We start from the raw sequence: 19,860 nt of genomic DNA, 5'->3' as shown, positions 1-19,860 counted from the left end.
CAACATACACCAGCATTTCAGGTAACACAAAGCTAGCAGCTAGCTTCCACTGCAGACAGGAATTAAGGACCACTGCTCTAACATTCTTCTGAAGTTCAGCCCTAGTAGCAGGTTTTAAGAGGCAGTTGGCAGAAGAGCAGGTTACATGTCTGAAGCTGTTTTTCTGGAAGAAAACTCCTCGTGTGCACGTATAGTGAGATGAGAGGCTGAAGCAAACAGTCCCAACATACTACTACATTTTCCAAGAGGAAACACACTGAACTTTGAGACGGTACGTAATTCAGGAAGAAGAGTAATAGAATGGGTATTGAAAGAATTTCCTGCCAAAGCACAAATATTATCAATATGTAAATCTTCACAGGAGGTACTTAATGCTTTTGATATTAAATACTCTGCCTATGCAAGTTCTCTCCTATTGCTCAATCCTCAAACGTATAACGAAGCTTTCCAGATGATGAGACTATGTCAAGAATCCTCTGCCTAGATAGTGTTTCTCAAGTTCATCCAACTTCCGTGAATTTCATTACAAGGTCACTTAGGAAATTCTCTGGCTTGTCAATAAAGCCAGTTTTAAGTCCAGAAAGGCTGCAAAAGCACTCACCTAAAAACTTGTTATTTGTTGAACCACATCTCTTAACTATCGTCCTACTTTGTCAACAGTAACACCCGTCTTTGTCATTCACAAATATAATCTGACTGTTGTCAGTAATTCCCATTTCTCTTTTGCTGTAGATACAGAAAATCCAGCTACTTCTACAATGAACATAAGACCTACCTCTGACATCTGCCTTGGCCCTGAACTCAGTCAGTATGTTGTTAAGTCTGCTGTACTTGTAAATCAAATGTTGTGTTCATACTGACTCTCCCTCCTCCAAGTTCACTACAAGCTCTTCAGAGTTTTAGATTTGCAAGAAGAGGGTTTTGTAAATCTCTGCCCATTTCACCTCCTCCCTCTGCTGTACTTACAAAAAATGATCAACCTAAAACCACAGCTTCATCAGTGTCTGTCCTAACTTCAAATCCATGTACCATCCAAACAAACCATCATCTTTGAAGATATTTGTAGCCAGACACATAACTGGCTAAGAAGATCTGTCTTCCCCCATTTCAATTCAGCAAACAACTCGAAGCCACCTACACACACAGACAGTTACTCCTAAACCCATCCCTCTGTCCCCCTGGGATAGTCTTCCTGTTTGTCCCCTGCCCACGTCATCTGGATTCCACTTTGATGCCACTGGTCTTGAATTAGACTGTAATCCCTTGTTGGGAGAGTTCGTAGCTTACTACAGACGGTGAAGCGTGCAAGACAATCTACAGTGCTAATCCTAACAGGAGGCTTCAAGCACTACTGAAATACAATATAATCTGAATTTATGGCAAGTGTACAAATCTACACTGAAAGCTGTTTGCAAAGCATGGATTAGTGAAGTTTCCTCAAATATAGAGCATGCTTTCTTGACATTGCAGATACTGCTTTAGCTACCTACATGTCAACTGTGTTTATAAGATCTCTGACCAGGACATTAGCTACTTTAAAAAAGTCAGAAACTCCAGAGAGTTTTAGGTTATAGGTATCTTAAGTGAAATGCAAAGGGACAGACTGATGCTTAGATTATGCACCCTCATACTTTTCTATGAGCCTGCATACATATTTGAGAAACAAGGATACTGATGACAAGAAAAAACAAGTTAACAACAAAGCTCTCTTATTTCCAAAGGCGCAAATATTTAACACACATACCAACAAGATGCATATCTTCTCTCAAAAGTGAATACACTAGTGCTTTCCATATCAGTTTAAATCACTCGTGCTACAAAGTTGCTGCTCTTTTTCTAGTATGATAGCAATCATTATATATACCATCCCAATCACATAAACAGTTCTCTATGTCCTGAGGTCACGTTTAAGCACAGGGGTCCACCCGCACATAAAACTAGTTGGCAGGATTGGAGTCTTGAAATTGTCTCAACTGACTTCTAGAGAAGTATGAATCAGCTTTCAGCAGTTCCTCCTCTTTTTTTTTTTTTTTGAAAGGGAGGAGGGAAGGAGAATGAAAGGAGAGCGAGAAGGGGGAGGATCACTGAATCTCCAACAGCTGAGATGCTGTGATACGTCAAGAGGTGAACCCAGTTGCATGAAATCTCCCTGACCTCCCTATCATTTTGCAGGGTTGGGCCTCCTCCAGGAAAAATTATTTTATAATATTTCCATGGTTGCTATAATTGGTGCATTTCTAGTTTCCAGAACTCCTGTAAGTGATTGCTTCCTACAAGGCTTAGGATTTCAAACTTGAAACAAACCTTTGCAGAGATGCTAAACACGCATAACAATCTTGTAAAAACTTCAACAGCCTAGAAACAAAGCCAAGCAACCTGTACAGCCAAGAAAGCTGCACAGAAACTCACCTCTAAAAACTTAGAATTGAGTTTGTAGTTAAAAATATAACCTAATTGATTCCATTTTTGCCTTTTTTTTTTCCTAACAGAGAGTGGATGACTTCTAGACATTCAGACACCGACATCACAAGAAAGATTAAGCAGTACATAGAAAAGTTTGGCCTAAATTCATACGTCTGTGATAAACCAAATAGAATAGAAGTTTTAAACAGACAACTATGCTTTAGGTGTCAAACATTTCTTGACGTCTGTGGCAGTTGGCAGCTGCAAACATCCGACTGAAAGCCCCATCTGCTGCTTCACAGCTTCCAGTCGAGGATGTTTACAGTCGCTCACTGTCAACAGCAATACACATTCCTCAGCTGTTTACTTTATATTATTAACATGCAGAGGCCTCCGAGCAGGTTAGTTAAGATTGCTATAACTTCTGTTGCTGTGTTGCTGCCTGCAGATGTACACGGGACTGTTTTCATCAGTATTTACAAATGAAATAAAGTACGACTTCCAGAGGAACGTTTGCAAACAGGCAGGCATGCTTTCTGTCCAAGAGCTACACTTCTAGAATTATGTTGCTTGTTTGACATCCAATAAAAATTAAAATAAAGACGTATGAAAAGAGCAACTTGCTTCCACTGTTGCATTTGTTTTGTTCTCCAAGAGACCAGAACAATCCTGTCACATTCGTTACAAAAACTGCACAACTCCACAACTAAGTTCGCTTATCAGCACAGTGACTAAAGATAGCAACCAGCACAAAAATAGAACCAAACCCTTTCTAAGGGTTTTTCACTACAGCGTCTGGGATGGCTTCCTTCCCCACAGAAAAGTGAATGCGAGGGAATTATGCGATATTAGAAGTTAGTTTATGCAACGCTGGCTTCCAAATAAAACCGTGGAAAAAAACCCACCCAACCCACAGGGGACTGTGGGGAAAAGGGAGGAAGTCGTGCTCTGCAAAGGCTTCAATAAAGTTCAAACCTGTTAGAAGATTTCTACAAATTATCTGAACTAACCAGTTGCTGCTACACTTAACGTAGTTGGCAGAATGGCATTTCTCAGCAAATGAAAAAGCCAAAAAGATTTGGCATAATAACGTCCCGGTTGTACAGTTCTGCTGTTTGTTTTTCATTCTATCCCCCGTTTCCTTATTAAGTTAATGATGGGGAAAATTAAAGATTAATCACTCAACTATTTTTCTGAAGTCATATGAAACCGCAGCAGGCAAGCAGAGTGATTATATCACTCTAATTAGAAGGTGTTTTTTCCTTGAAACTTTCTTGCCCCCAAATGAAATTACCGCACTGTAAACCAAGTAGGTTATGAAAAGCCTGTAGCTGGAACGCAGAAGCCTGTGGTGTATTTACTCAAACTGATAAGTGTGAAGGATCTCTATAAATCATTTTCAAAACTCAGGGTTATATTTTCTATACTAAGGTTGAGAAAATTAATCTTTCGGGCAGCAGGTGAAAACAAGCAGAATTATGTCGGGGCCTTTCCCTTTATTCAATACCAACTTTGAGCTATTAAAGCCTCCTAGGGAACCACTTTTTCTCAATAGGTCGAGTCACTAAGGAAACAAAGCAAACTTTATCAGTGCTGCACAACTCTACATTCCAGGAATTCCTAGCACTTGGCATCTATATACCACGCCAGAGCCACAGGATCCACTCACCCTCTCCTTAGCAGAGCTACCATGACGAGCTATGAAACTCTCAGTAAGGTGCCCAACTTCACAAAGTTGCCTATATGAGGAGGTACTGACATCCCCGCGTGAGGTCTGCCGCAGGACAGGAGGGTAAGAAAATGTATTTCCTATAATGACACTTTTGGAAAAAGGAAAAGAGTTCCTCTTCTGGCAAGTTTATCACAAGCCAGCTAAGAAAAACATAAATAGTCACCTTGCAAGACAATATATATATGGACTGTAAAAAAAAAAAAAAAAAAAAAAAAAAAGGCAACAAAAAAATCCTTAGATGCAAAACACCAACTGCAGAATGAAAATATTTCAGCTTCACTACACCTAGTCATGAAACAGAGATTAGCCTTTCATCTGTAAATGTACGGACCCAATATCTACAACTTAAAGAGGGAAAAAGTAGCGAGACTATAAAATCCTACTACTTTGAATTAATTAGATGAATTAATTAATGAAGGCCATTATGTCAGCAACAACGTGCAATTCCACTCCATGTATGGCTTCCTTTCCGCCTTTAGAAGACATCAAACAGATTACATCTGTATGAAAGTCATGGCAAGGTCAATCTAAAACTGTGAGGCATTTTATCGCACCATATGGACCGTTAGGCAAGAGAACGCAGTCAGTTATCTTAACTGCTCTGGTTTTTAATTTGTACAGCATTCTTATAGAGATGTTTAGGCAGAAAGTATCCAAGACTCAAATATCAATCAACAGGGCTTGATATATGCTCATCTTGATAAGATTTTGAACAAATACAGGTAAGAAAAAAGGAACAACATTCTAACTTTTCAACGTCTTCATGAATTTACAGTTCATATCACAGAAGGAGAAAGGGTTGCAAACTGGTGGCACCTAAGCACCGTTCAGTTAAAAAAAAAAATAAAAAAATCAACCGTTTTTCTCTCACTTTCCTGAAATTTTCAAATCAGATGAATGGATTCTTGGTGATAAAGAAAGAAAAAAAACACACACAAAAAAGGCAACTAAACCAAAATTTTTCAAGTGCTCCTAGAATTCAAAAATAGGGCCTCCGCATTTTCTATCATGTTCCATACAGATGAGGCGATATGCAAACTCAGACAGGTAAATTACTTTTTTAATCATATTAGAACAACATTGGAATACCAACAGATAAAAATGCAAATTCAAAGCTGCAAAGAACTTGAAAAAAAGTCACGGCAATTGTTTCCTAACTTGCTTTGTAGTATACATTTTCAAATTTGCTTGTCAAAAACCTTAAGATCACCATTAAATATGGGCAAAAAATATTCCTCTTCTTCCTGTCACTGACAGCACAGGGAGATTAAGCACACATTACTTATATGAACTCAAGTTCACAGCTGTTATGATACAGCATGAGTATCTCCAACTGTGGCCAATGAATTTGATTTCCCAACTGCATTTGAACTCACTCTAAAATGCCTCAAAAAGCAGGCTCCCCCTGCGCTGAGCAGGCAGTTGCAGACAAGCAGTTCAAACTACACACCAAATGAGATACAGAACATCCAAACGTTTGGGAATGAGATGTCAAAACTACTGGTAAAAGTATGAACAACATCTACTGCATTTTCTTGAGCTTCCTCCCAAGAGTCTTTCCCCAGTGCAGGATCCCCCATTGGAGATCTTAATCAGCTTTTAATCCATTGAGGTGAATGGATACTACGATGCACCTCGGTAGAAATATGTCTGGAGAAAACCCAAGAACTTACTTCTTGGATACCAGCTGATCCTACTTCAGTCCCCTTCATGCGAGATACCCACACCTCCAGGGAGAATTGCATTCTTCAGCTGCCAAAGACTACTCCTCAGATTTCCAGGAATCTGTATCACACACATGAACAGAAGTTATTGTAATTCCATAAGTTCAGTAGTTCAGATCACATAGTTCTCATTATTAGGACAGTCTGCAAGAAGTCAGATAGCTTTTAACAACCATTATTAAAACCGTGTCCTTTTCTGGTACAGTCGTTTAAAACTTTGAATGTGTTTAAAGTGGCAGCTTTAAATGCAGCTGTCTCTCAATTACAGGAGACAAAGGTTAACTGCTAAGATAGCATAAGTATCCAGAACCTATATTGAAGTAGTTAAATTTCCCATCAGCAATAGGCATAAGGACTTCTCATTTATTATCTTAAGAAATGTACAGATTACACAATCAAACCCAACCATACAATAAATCTGAGATCGAGCATCACTTCAGAAAAGCAAAATCCCCAGAGTCCTCCTAGTTAAGCCTCTAAGACAGAAAAGGAATTTATTCACGCAATCGTTCTGGAGGAAAAGGGACATAGAGAACCCCTTTGTAGATGGATGAATACAGATACACACAAGATAGGACCAGATAACTAGGAGAAAAACATATAGAGATTGAGAAGAGCATGGGAAGAACACAGTAAAGCAAACTAAAGTACAACAATCTGTAGAAGACGACTACACACATGACAGTTCCGAAATCTCAGTTATAAGCACATGACAAAAGCAAAAGACATGCAAAAACTCAGGCTTATTAACTGAAATGTATATACTCAAAATATACTATTTATTGACGTGCGCTCCTGACACCTTTTGAAGGTACTTGAACCAGTTCTGTATGTGACCACATGAAATGAGGACGTCTTTGATAAACACAGCTTCTCTATCAATCAACCAGCTCCAGCAACAAGCAAAGGCTAAGGAGGGATATCTGCTATTTATGCTCTGCTATAGACTCAGCGAACAACACAGTGGTATTTACTATTCTACATTTCAGCATCATGAAGGTATCACTGTGAAGCCCACAAACCTTAAGAACCGGCCAGAAAGGAAGGTGCAATAGGCTCAACTGTCTTTTCGTATCCACTGGTAGAAGTGGGTGAAGCCCAGGTGGCTCAGAGCATTACTGTACTTGTTGGCAGAGCCAAGCACTGTGCCAGCTGCAGTTCCACCGTGGAGCCAAGCAGGTGACTGGCCTGAAGCCATGCATAATCATAGAATGGTTTGGGTTGGAAGGGACTTTTAAAGATAATCTAGTTCCAACCCCCCTGCCATGGGCAGGAACACCTTCCACTAGACCAGGTGACTCAAAGCCCCATCCAACCTGGCCTTGAACACTTCCAGGGATGGGGCCTCCACAGCTTCTCTGGGCAAGCTGTTCCAGTGTCTCACCACCCTCAGAGTGAAAAATTTCTCCCCAATATCTAATCTAAATCTACCCTCTCTCCATTTAAAACTGTTACGCCTCATCCTATTGCTACACTCTCTGATAAAAAGTTCCTCTCCATCTTTCCTGTAGGCCCCCTTTAGGTACTGGAAGGCTGCTATAAGGTCTCCCCAGAGCCTTCTTTTCTCCAGGCTGAACAACCCCAACTCTCTCAGCCTATCTTCACAAGAATGCATTTTTGTGTCAGTTCCCAATGCAGAATGCTTAAGTTGGTGGTTTTCTATTTCAGATAAATACAAAGACCATGTACGGGGTCAACACAAGAATAAAGAGTGTATATTGAACAAGAAAACAGCCCCCAACGGCAATAACTCCTTCTCATGGTTATTTGGGAGAAGCATTACCCAAGAGAGCATAACATACCAGAATCCAAGCTTAGCAAAGAACATTTACTTAGATTTAACAGGGTGAACAAACTACCTATAGTACACAACTTATTCAGCCTCTTTCTCATATTCAAAGGGAAGGTGAAGTACAGCCACAGTGAGAACAAGCCTCTGGTACAGGGGACACACTACAGGCAGCGGGTGGTCCACATCTGAGATCCCTGTACACAGGAGCGAACACATGTTTGGGCTGACCAGAACCACCTTCAAACACAAAACTCTGCCCCAACATCCTCCAAGAATTTCCAGGATGCTTTCATCCTGTATTTTGCAAACTGTCTCCTAACTCACATTTTTCACATCCTTTATTCAGGACATGTTAATTTGCTTTGAAATCACTTCTCTGGGGAACATATTTTATACTGCATTGCACTCTTGAAGAAAACCAGGGACTTGAACTCTGATCCTTGCGTTGGTCCAGTGACCCACACCTCACACGCTACAAGTTTAGCTTCATATTTCTGATTTTAGGGTCAGGTAATCAATGCAGGAATCAGTTCTGCTTGCCCATAGCCAGGACACAGCACCCATCACAACTCCTTTGAAAATACAGGGAAGGCCATTTTTCTCTTCCCATCACTCCTTCTCTTGTACAGAGTTCAAACACACAATTGGGACATAAAGACTCTCAGAATAATTAGCGCAATCATAATGTTTGTCCTTCATCTCCCGTACATTAAAAAAAAAAGATACAGCCTCTGACAGCAAGACTATTTTTACTTAGTGTGCTCCATAATGAACTGCACAAGACCCAGACACTGCAGAAGAGTCTTCAAGGCTTCAGCTTACACTTTTTTAACCTACAAGGTTGTGCAATGCATTGATTACTCTTGTCCCAAAGGTACTTGAACATCACCAGAAGTTAGTGCTAGGTGCAAGAGAATTTCTGGGTACTACATTAAGCAATATATCCACTAAAAGTGTGCAGAAAGCAACTTTGTTAACACCACCATGTGCTAAAGTAATTTAGAAAACACTTGTTTCTTCATAGCACTATGCAAGTAAAACATAACAGCAACATTTAAAGAACAAAACTAGAATTCATGTGCAGCAAATGCACTAACCTTTGCACACGTGCAGGCCAGGGCAACACCTGCTCAAGTCCTGTTCTTCATTTATTTCCAACAGCCTCCCCTTTCCCTGCGTATGACCAGGCTTACGGCGTGAGGGAACAGAATGAGGCTGAACATCACTCTCAAGGTAGTTAAACATTTGCTTGTTCCCACAGTTTGTAATTAAATACTCTGACCTATGGGATAAAATGCTGACATCACACTGACAGGGCCATGAACCTGAATCCTGTTAATGTTACACTTTCAAATTTCTCTTAACCTGTATTCTCATCAGCGTTGAAAAGGTCTTTCCTCACAGCCTTCCAGAAGCAGAAGCTACAAGAGACTAATACGCACATGGAAAAAATACCCACCAAGTTAAAGAGAGAAACAATTCAGTCCTACGAAGGGAGGGGAAAGCATTAGACTGACCACCCCAGTAAGGGGAGAGGGCTTGCCAGCATAAATGTTCTAGCTAAGCCACTGTGGAAGCACCAAACTGCTCAAGAAACACAGAAATCAACACTGACACACCAAAGGGCACACACATTAGAAAGTCCTGCAAGAGGAAAAAGGAGAATGAGCCCCAGTTTGGAACAGCTAAAACACAGCCGCATGCAAGAGATCAGAGACAGGAAGAGGGCACAAAGACAGAAGAAACCCTTCAGGCATTGGGAACTTAAAAGTATCCTCCTTCCTCACCTTCACCCCAAAATTACCAGTATAAGTCAGAAAGAGTAACTCTAAATGCCACCCCCACACAGCTTTCTACAGACACAAACAAGTGGTGTAACTGCGTTACGCTCCTGATCAGCAGAAATAATTGCCCAGAAGCTACAGAAAAGGAACAGAAATGAGGACAGGAGGACGTCAATGAAATGGTATCCTATCCAAAAACTTTTCTGTTTATTAGCCAAGAAAATCCCCAGTGGATAAATATAGCTTTCATAGTCAGCTAAAAATTAGGAGCTGTCAAGATACGTTCTAATAGCTCGAGAACAGCTCTCAGTTGCTTAGACTCATAGAAAGTTTATAATCAACTTGCCACAAAAGCTTTAATTTTGAACATCTGTCATTGAAGCAAAACACTGAAGTAAGACTAGACTTTATTTTTCAAATGTATTAATAACTAATCCCCTTTGGATTATGTCAAGCACGTCACATTAGGATGGCTTGAGCTCACCTTGACCGAGGAGTATGTTAAAATGCAACTAAACCCGTCTACATTTGCACTCCAAGTCGTGCTTCTTTTAAATTTCAAATGGTTACAGAGGACAGGCATCTGCTGGACTAATGCTGATCAAGATCATGCTATCGTCCTGTTTTATTCAATGTGAAGAATTGCAGGCAAAAATAGCCTTAGAGGATAACATATAACTTATTTTCTACACACCTGACTTTAAAAGAGAAGGGGGAACTTTTCTTTGTAAAATGGACTTGCTGTGGTGTGTTCTGTTATTATAAAAGGTACATTTATGCAGTACAAGTTCTTGGTGCAAAGGGTTACCTATGCAAACGGTTGGATTAACAAACCAGAACTGAGAATGAGCTTTTCCTGTTTCTGCTAATTTATGGCCTGATGTTACATTCCTTTCATGCAATGCCATAATCTTCAGTGAATGACTTCACATTATCCTCCTCAGAGTAATCTAGGAATGTAGATATAAAGAACATGAACCATCATCTTCATAAGACCCTCCCTCTTAACCCTCAAGGGTTTAGGTGCCTGATAGAGTTTTAGATACGAATAAAGCTTTAAACATCCATGCTCAGCTGCTACTACCTTTCAAGCACGCAGCTTTCTGCCAGTGGGTACATGTACCAACACTGAAGCCTTCATAATATTGCTTGAACCAGTACTGCACATCCAAACCCCCAAGCAGTTCTCAAAGCCTCTGCTCACCCTGTCACACCTCAACCACCAACATGCAGGAATGTGCTTGTCAAAGTGCAACTTCCAGAACTGTCCTCTATCCCAACTATGAAATCAGGAGTTTGAGAATAGACCGGCTGCACCAGAAACGTTTTTGTACAAAACAAACACCAGGACAAGAAGTGTTTAGGTTTAAATACCCTCTAGGTCCATCTCAGGTCACAAACCAAAACTTGACTTTCATTACCCCATTTGAATGCTGGAGTCAAATCACTCCTCTAAATCAGCAAGACAACCTAAAGAGGAGCCTTTGGAAAAGGGGACCTTGCTCAGGCATCTCATTCCAGGACAGCGTTTGCAACTGCAAATAACAGGAATGGATCAAAACCTTCAAAACGCAGCTAGACCCAAGACCTAAGCCTCTATAGAAGCTGACCGGCACGGCAGATTTCTCTCTACATGTCCCACCAGTCAGCTGAGGCACTCTGCTCATTGTCCTCTGAGGTGGCCAGAGGACACCTTGCACAGCCTTTCCTAGCAGGTCATACAGACGGAGCAAGTGCCAACTGCTACTGGGCATCACAGCAGCTGCAGGTCAGGCATCTGCAACACTCCAGCCCTTAAGCTACCTTGGGTTTTTTGCCTCCTCCTTCTGTCAACTGTACAGAAGGTACAGACGTGCTGTCGGCGTATTTATCTTCAGCCCAGCTTTCTAAAGATTCAGTGAAACAAATCACGTGCGGTACTTGTATCTTTTGTACTAAAATAAACAAAACTCAACCACAGGATCTCTTTTTAGTATTCAAAGCACTTGGACGTTAGTGGAGGCAGCCCCCATGAAAACACTCCCCCAGATTACCCCCCTAGGGTTTAACAGCTCCTAACCCTATGGAGTGACAGGGCAGTTACTTGGCTGCAAACGCAGCTTGAACATCACATCTGACTTCACAGTTATGGGAAGGGCATTCCAGCTACAAAAGCAGCATTGAGAAAACAGCTTAGAAAAGTACAGCAGCACTGTCAGGGCTCTAACTTTATAAGTAGATTTATAATTAAGAATAAGACCTAATAATTAGTTTTCAATAGTAACAGCAGAGAGCTAATGATCTATTAGGAATCACAGACATTGCATTTAACATTTAGTATTTCCCTCACTTCGCACAAGGAAACAGATAGACTTATAAATTCGATGTACGACACAAGAAGTCTCAACATACGAAAAATATTGCTGGTGATATTAACATCACTGGGAAACCTATCCTTCAGAAAGTGAACGTAAAAGAAATTAATTTTTACCCAGATCTTTTGATAGCAACCTCATACGTAACACTTCCATTCTCAGTATCTGTATGAGTTTTGGTTACGACAAAGCTATGGGCAACAGCCATAAAGCTGGTAGCATGTGTTTTAACGCCCATTAGGTTTGACTTTAAGCCAAGGTTTTTTTTGGGGAGGGGATTGTTATCTTCTCCAATCAATCTATTTAAACTCAGCCTTCTCCATCCAAACAGCTGGAGTTTAGAAGGGCTTAAAAGAAAAAAAAAAAAAAAAAAAAAAGTGACTCAGAGTAGACACAGAAGTAACCTTCAAGGTTACCTTGCCCTACGTGCGGCCTCAGGAACAGAAAAACACAGTTTCAGCAAAGGAATTTCTTGCCTGGCTGGAGGCCACACCCGCCACAACAACCCATGGCAGGAAAGCATTTGGATTCACAACTCTACCCCTAGCACCCAGCCGGAGGCAAAGCAAAACTTTCTCATTTTCGGAGAAGAAAAGAAACTCTTGCTCAATAAGTAGCAATTATGCTGCAGAATTTATATGCTGAGCACGGCTGAATGTACGAACACCAGATCAGTCAACCATAGCTTTAGCGCTTTGAGTATGATTAACAGAATGAACTTTCAAAGGTCAATTAAATGTCAACACATTTTAAAGAGATATTCTTCTTAAGTTGGGGCGATGTGTAACAGTACCTTCCAAAGCTGCTGTGGCACTTTCACCTTAAAATTCTACCCATCCTATACGTACATGTGCAGATATAAAGGTGGTAACTAATTAACCTTTGATAGAAAATAACGGCTATTTACGCTCCTGGCTTCCTATTGCTAAGCTGTCTTTTATTACTTGAGTCTAGCCAAGTATATGGAAACACTCCACCCTCTCCCCGAAATTTCATTTCAACTGTTCAGGGTGTGAGTGAAGGGAGAAGAAAAAGAACAGTTTGAAAGTCTAATAATTTAATACGTGAAAATGAGAAGCGGCTTTTGATATGCAATTGAGCTGCCTGGATGTAAAACTGGGAGAGGAACGGGCGGGGGGGTGGGGGGGGAAGAGAGGGGGTGGACTGTAGCAGAATTAATTATGAACACATAAATCATCAGTTTAGTCAGACCGGTGATATATCTTTTCACTCCTAAACGTTTCTGGAAGACCACATTTCAGGTAACTAGCTCAAGACATCTTAAAACTAAAAAATTGAACGCTCGGCACAGATCCGTTCAAATCACCTCTCAAAGTGGATGCTCAAATCACTACTTAGTTTACAAAAAAAAAAAAAAAAAAAAGCCTCCATCTCAGTACAAAGCTAAAGGATCAAAATCCCGACCAGGGCCTCGCAACACTACTATAATCATTTTGACATGAGCAGTATTCACTTGAGAGCAGACCTAAAAAATAACGTGAGCGCTGAGAAGGGCCCGCAGAGAGCCGCGCTGTGTGCGGCGGCGGCAAAGAAGAGAGCGGGCTGGAGAGTTTCCCTCCGCCGGGGCAGCGCTGCCAGCCCAAATCCGCAGGCAGCTCTGCGACTCCCCACGATTTTAGGAAGAGTATTTCGGGAGGTACCCGTCCCGGCACCGGCAGCCGAGGCACGGTCCCCGCCGGCTTTCGGGCCAGGTGCCCCCGAGCAGCGGTGCGGCGGCGGTTCCCCCGCACGCAGGGGCGGGAAATGTTTAAAGTCTCCAATAAGTTCCCAGATTCGGGGCGGGAAGGGGGGGCTGCCTAACCCCCACCCCGGCTGTCCGGGGCCCGCCGGGCACGGCCGCCGGCCCAGCCGCTAGCGGAGCTCCGTCCCACCCGGCCCGCCGCACCTGCGGCCCCCACCGGCGCCCGGGCGGAGCGGGCAGCCCGGCCCGGGGCTGCCGCAGGTGCCGCCGCCAGTTAGAGACAGGGAGCCCGGCCCCGGGACCCGTCGGTTGCCGCGCCCCGCTCCTTACCTCACCTGGTCGGGTCCCGCCGGGCCGCGGCGCCGCGCCCAACTTTCCCCACTCCGAGCGAAACTTGCGACAGGCAACGGGCCCGCTCCTGGCGGCGGCCGCCGCCTCCAGCCCAGCCCGTCCCGTCCCGTCCGGCGGGGCGGGGGCCGGGCCCAGCCCCCCGCCGGGCCCTGCCACAGGGGCGGGGACAGGGGGCGGGGGGAGGCGAGCCGCCCCCCACCCCCCGACGCCGCCGCGACCGGGGCGGGCCGGGCCGGGCATTGTCCGCCCCCGGAGCGCCCTTCCCGGCGGGGGAGGGGGGCGCAGGCTCCTCCTCCCCTCGCCATGTTCTTTGTGTCTCCGGCTTTCCCCCTGACGGCCGCCGGACCCGCGGCACCGCCTCCCCACAGCGTCCCCCCCACCACTCCCGCCGTGGCGGGGTCGGGGAGCGGGGCCGCCCCGGCCGCAGGTGACCGACCGGCCGCCCCCGCCCGCCGCCCGAGCACCGCCCCCCCCCCCTCCAGTGGAGGGGGGATTCCGTCCCGCTCCGCCAATTAGCTCAGGGGGAAAGGGGCAGCCCCGGCCAATGAGGCGCCGGGGAGCTCGGAGAGTCCCCCAGGGTGAGCCAATGGGGCGGGGAGCGGCGGGCAGGCCCGCCTCCCTTCCGCGGCGCGCGGGGCCGGGGCGGCCGCCGGCCGGCAGCGCCAGTGGGGTCAGAGCCACCGTCGCCGCCGCCGCCGCCGTCGTCGCAGCCGCGGGCCCGGCTCGGGGCTCCGGCGCTGTGAGAAGCGGCGGCGTCTCACAGAGGTCCGGCCTGCCGAGCAGGAAGGAGCCGGGAGACCGTCCGCGGCGTGTCCTTGCCAGTCCCAGCCGCGCCCGCGCCTTGCCTTGGCCGATGTCACCCTCAGCGTCGTGGCCGGGTGGTGGGCAGGAGGGCCGGCAGGGCCTGCTGGGCCTCAGCACCCCGGCGCCTCAGCCCTGCCCCGCCTGCCTCCCCAGATACTTCTTTGGTGAGGTGGGAGGGGTAGAAGGCTAAAAGGGCTTGCGACAAAGCAGAGTGACATCCCGGCCGGGGCCGGTGAGAGAAGAGGTCGGTAGCGAGCGGAGCGGTGTCATGCACTGGGAAGCCGTGTCCCCAGCTGTCATCACTGCCGCAGGCTAAAGCCACTTCTGGTTAGTCCCTCCACCAGTTTTGGAGCGTAAGGAACATAAAGTCTGTTATATACCCCAAGGAGTGAGCAAAAGAAATAATAATAGTTCAGAGCTGAAAGCCATCGTCTTGGGGTCTCATTGCCTTTCCCATGACTGTTAATCTCATTCGGTGACCCACAAGTATACTCCACTCAATCCTACCCAATAAATAGTGGTTATACAGCCCAAAACTGGGTGTATTTATTGTTTAATCTCAAATTACATAACCTTGCTTGTTGGTTGAAATTCTGTCATGTTTATATATATGTATTTATATATATAAAATATATATACACTACATATATGTTCCATATTCCAGTCCTCAAGATCAGGCAAATACTTGTTTAGGCTATTCTGATCCTTCTGGTTGTTTCTCCCAGTCCCACCATCAAGAAATTTCACTGTTACGCCCCATAATTTAGTGCCAAGTTTGTGGACAAACCTGTTAAACTTCAGTGTAATGTGTGATCCTTCTGGACCTTCCTTCTGCGAGGGAGCGTTCCCTGTGCGGCACCTCTCTTCCGCCAGCTGCTTAACCACCCTGCAGCACCTCACCAAACCCTGTGACAGCTTTCTGTGAAAACAGGCGCCAAACACTGACTGAGGTGTGGTCTTGCTGGATCTCCTGCCTTCTCCTTATTCAGGAACCTTATTTCTCACAGAGCCTACTGGTTTTTTCCTCACAAGATTTACCTTTGGCAAAGCTCTGTTGCGTTTTATCCCACTTTCCACTTACTTCCACCTGTTTCATTACATTTTCCTTATACATTTTCCCTCAATCCTTAGTGGCTGATGGTGGCAGACAAGTAGTCTGCAGTTGCTTGCTGCTGAGTTTGAATGCTAGCAGTAAGGGCATGCTGGTGGCCAGCCCCCGTGGGCTTTCCCCTGCCTGGGAAGAACATCTGTGAGTCTCGCCCTTTGATGAGGATTGCCATAGTAGGAGTCCCATGCCATAGATATAAGAATAATAGAGGTTAATTCCAGCTCGTATGCCATACGCTCCATCTTGTGGCTGTGGTTGAGTCGTCAATATTACAACTAACAAAAATAGATTTGGCTGAACTTGAATTTTTCTCCCATACACGGAATGGAGGTCCTTCCTTCTCAGCCTTTTCTTTTGAGAGCTGAGTATCAGTGCATAAGCACATTGGTGGCAGCATCCTCTCCTGTTTATATCAAAACATAGCCTTGGCTTAGATTTTTTGCTGCATTTCTGTTTCTCGATTAAGATCTGACCTACTGAGCCGATTTGGTACCTTTTGGATGTCTGGGGGGTTTTAGCCCAGAAGTTCAGGCGTTATTATTATCTGTAAGGCTTCTATTTCTGTCACAGCTGGGCACAAGTCCAGGGACAGTGCCTGGGCTTGCCATTGTGGTACAAATGCCTCACCAAGGACAGTCCTGCCCCCAACAACCCACAGCTCAAGTTGGACGAGATGTAAGAGATGCTGAAGGAACAATGACATCTAGTATTTATACATGAAATAGTTATCAAAGGATTCAGCCAAATCTCAGCAGCAGAGCAGAGCAAAAACTTTGGAGTTGCTCAGATCCATACTCTAAAAATCCCTCCTGCAAAAAACATGTCCAACTTCCCAATATGTGGGTAAAATAAGACGTCTGTTGCTCACAGCAGATACATAGGTGATTTGCAACGCCTTTATCAGCTGCCACTGATTGAGCTGTGGTAATTGGCCATGTTACTGCTCATGAACTGTTTCAAATGTGAGAAAAACATTTCATAAGCAAACTGTTTCAAATGCGAGAAAAACATTTCCTAAGCCGCTTTCACAGGGAAAGAGTTTTGTGTTAGCATCGCATCTCACTTTTGCCACAGGCTAAGAGCAGGGATGGGCACTGCTGCTCGGCTGAAGTCGGGTGAGCTTTCAGAAGGCTTTAACACCCAGATGGATTGATCAGAAGACTGGGTTAGCCCAATCTTGCCGACCTTTGAAGAGCTGAACATTATTGTTTTACCCTTAAGATAGCTCGGTAAACATATAAAGTTCAATCGTATATTTAAGACCTGTGGGGTTATATTTACAAACTTTTTTTTTCAGTCACAGTTTATTACTGTAATATCTGTAAGGGGAAGCTATTAGACTCTGCCAAATGAAATGTTCTTTGAGTTAGAAAAAAATTGTGTCTACTTTGTTACGGGCATGTTTCTCACAAACGCTGTAAGTCAATGGTGTCCTTGTAGTGATTAATAGAGAAGCCATTCAGAGTCCTTGGGGGGGGAGGGGGGAGGGCTGGGTTTTTTTTAATCACCACGATAACTTCCTCATCAAATCCATTGCTCAAAGACAAAACAACTGTGTTTTGCCCACTTTCATTGCTCTAGTGAGATGAAAAAGTGTTGATATATTCTCCCCAGAGGTCATCAGAACTGCAAACAAGGTTGTGGATCTAACGTATACACAGACTGGTGGACAAAGCCTGAGGTTTATTGTACTGTAAGAGAAGCTGAACAGAAGGGAAGGCGGAGATTAAACAAGACATTTGGAAAGAAGAGGTACCTACCCTACATGGCATCTGATTCGCAGCAGAGCTGCTGTGTGGGAGGCTAGGAGAAAGGAAAAGCACAGTCATTTTATTTTAGTTTTTAATGAAGGGCAAAACCAGTGATATATTCTTGCCTCTTCTGATCCAAACTCAAGAAATATGGCTCAAATCTCTTTTGAGCCAATACACATGACCTCACAAATTATTTCCACCAGAAAAACAAGGGTAGAGTTGGGAGTGGCACCGACAAAGTTCTGCTTCCTTGTAGAAGAACGTACCTTATTCGATATTTGTTCAGTACTCCTAGCTTTCTTCCAGTCTGATTTCTACCAGAAAGAAAAAGTCCTCAAGTTTCTCTCAGGCTGGCATTTTCCATCCTTCCCTTGCAGTGGCAACTGCTTGACTCTGCCTCTCTCCTGGCTGTTTTCAGCCACAAACAAGCAACGCGTTCTGGCTGATGTTCCATTTCTGAGTAGCATGGTCTATATAGTCTGAGCTTTTGGGTGAAATTAATATTATGCCATTTTTCTTACTCCAAAAACGCTTGCACTAAAAAAGTTACAAAGTTAGGCGCTCCTCCAAGCAACACACTTCAGTGGTACAAAATGATTTTCTGCACAGTCCAACTTTCAGTACAGCACTTGGTTTTATAATGTCTAGCACAAGAGGACCTGATGTGGGTTGGCTGATATAGATACAACCATAATGAACCTGCTTAATAAATAATAGAAAGATTGGGCAGTTCTGCCACTTCATTTCTGATTGAAAGTATAACTCAGAAAAATACCCTGTTCCAAAATTTTTCTTCTTCATTTAAATGACGGTTTCTCATCTGCAGGAGATGTAATGTGAATATGTAACACTTAAGCAAAAGGGGTTAGATCTTTGCCCTCCACTATTGTCTTCAGCGCTGGAACACAGCAATGGGTTTCTCTGAAAGCACAGCAGACAGCTTTTTAGAGTGGCCTCGCTGGTAAAGGGGACAGCAGCAGATGTCCAGTTCGGTACTTTACCATGCACACAGTGAGTTACAGTTAGGGAGCGGTATGTAGTGTTTAACCTTCAGAAGAGATGGTCAGAGTAACTAGAATATCATCTTGCATTTTTGCTGCTCTGGACTTCAAAGCAGAATTAACACAGCTTAGAAAACGCTATTTTACAATTTAATCAAACGTGACTTTTAGACTTCAGATCTCGACTATAGCAAAATATTCCTCTTGACTGATACGGTTCAATTTAGTGCCACACAGGGATGCCCATAATATCCCCAGTATTACCAGTTACCCTCTTCTCTCTCCATGATTATTAATACCACGGTTTACCTCTGTACAACATAGTAAAAGAAGTATATGCTAACAACAAAGACCTGAGTTCCCTGACAAAATGATTAGATATGATGTATTGACCATGATGGCATATGCTTGCTATCTCTGGTGAGCTTTGTTGGACAGTGCAACAGTTAATTCCACAGTAATGCTGTGGTTGAAAAAATTAAAAAAAACAAACAAACAAACAAACAAAAAAAAAAACAAACCAAAGACCATAGCCAATTCTCAAAAGACCATAGAATCATAGGTGCAGAAGCTCTGTCTGTTTTCAGGCTGTGTTATCAAACCATTTTCAACTTAAACTTGAAACAACAAAACCCTAAATGAGTAGTGAGCAAATCTGTGCACAGATATAGGCCTGATATAGGTTTCAGTGCTTGTGTTTGCTTCACGGTAGGTATTACAGCTCTTCTTTTGTCCTATCCTGGTAGCTTTAGAAGAGGGTAGGGATTTTTCCAGTAGTTGTTTTGAATTGCATTCCGCTATTGTCTGATAGCATCATTAGCTGAAACCTTAGCCATGAAGTCAAAGTGAAGCCAGGCATGAGGAAAATCTTTAGGGCTGAAGGCCAACAATAAGGGCAACGTGACTTTGAATCATTGTTTAAAGAACGAAGGGCCCAGTTTTGCCATTCTGGTATCAGAGGAATTTTCTCCTTAAGTTGTCTTGCTAAAGGCAACAGAACAATTTAGTTACTACCATCTGATACTAGTAAAAAGCATAAAAATCTAATATTCAGAGGCAAATAATTAAGTTATGCCTAGAAATATTTCTAATAAATGCCTTTGAAGACACAGACAGAAGTTCTCCTGGTACAAAATCTTACATATTTATTTAAATTTCAAACAAGTTCTATTTGTAAGAGAACTTTTGTAACATTGTAAAAAAACAGTAAATGTCTATAGCTCTTTGCACCTTCTACCAGGAATAGACCAGAAAATATTAAACATATAATTTCCAAGCAAATTCAGATTTGGAGTAGAGGTGAATACAGAAACAAAAGAGGGGAGAACATGAAATACTGTATTGCAAGAAC

General features: G+C 43.6%; 1 long non-coding RNA gene across 1 annotated transcript in view; it reads right to left on the bottom strand.

Annotated features, from left to right (window-relative positions):
• LOC309670354 overlaps positions 1-13,896 on the bottom strand; it is a 37,973-nt gene extending 24,077 nt beyond the window's left edge. The window contains exons 1-2 of the long non-coding RNA XR_014269000.1: positions 13,827-13,896; positions 5,809-5,920 (exon numbers count right to left, since the gene is read on the bottom strand). This is a non-coding gene — a long non-coding RNA (uncharacterized lncRNA). The remainder of the gene's footprint in view (positions 1-5,808; positions 5,921-13,826) is intronic.
• Between the last annotated feature and the right edge of the window lie 5,964 nt (positions 13,897-19,860).

The sequence above is a fragment of the Vanellus vanellus genome (assembly GCF_965231255.1).
Source record: "Vanellus vanellus genome assembly, chromosome: 3".
NCBI lineage: Eukaryota > Metazoa > Chordata > Aves > Charadriiformes > Charadriidae > Vanellus > Vanellus vanellus.
The sequence above is the reverse complement of the archived record's forward strand: the minus strand, read 5'-3'. Positions and strand labels throughout refer to the sequence as shown.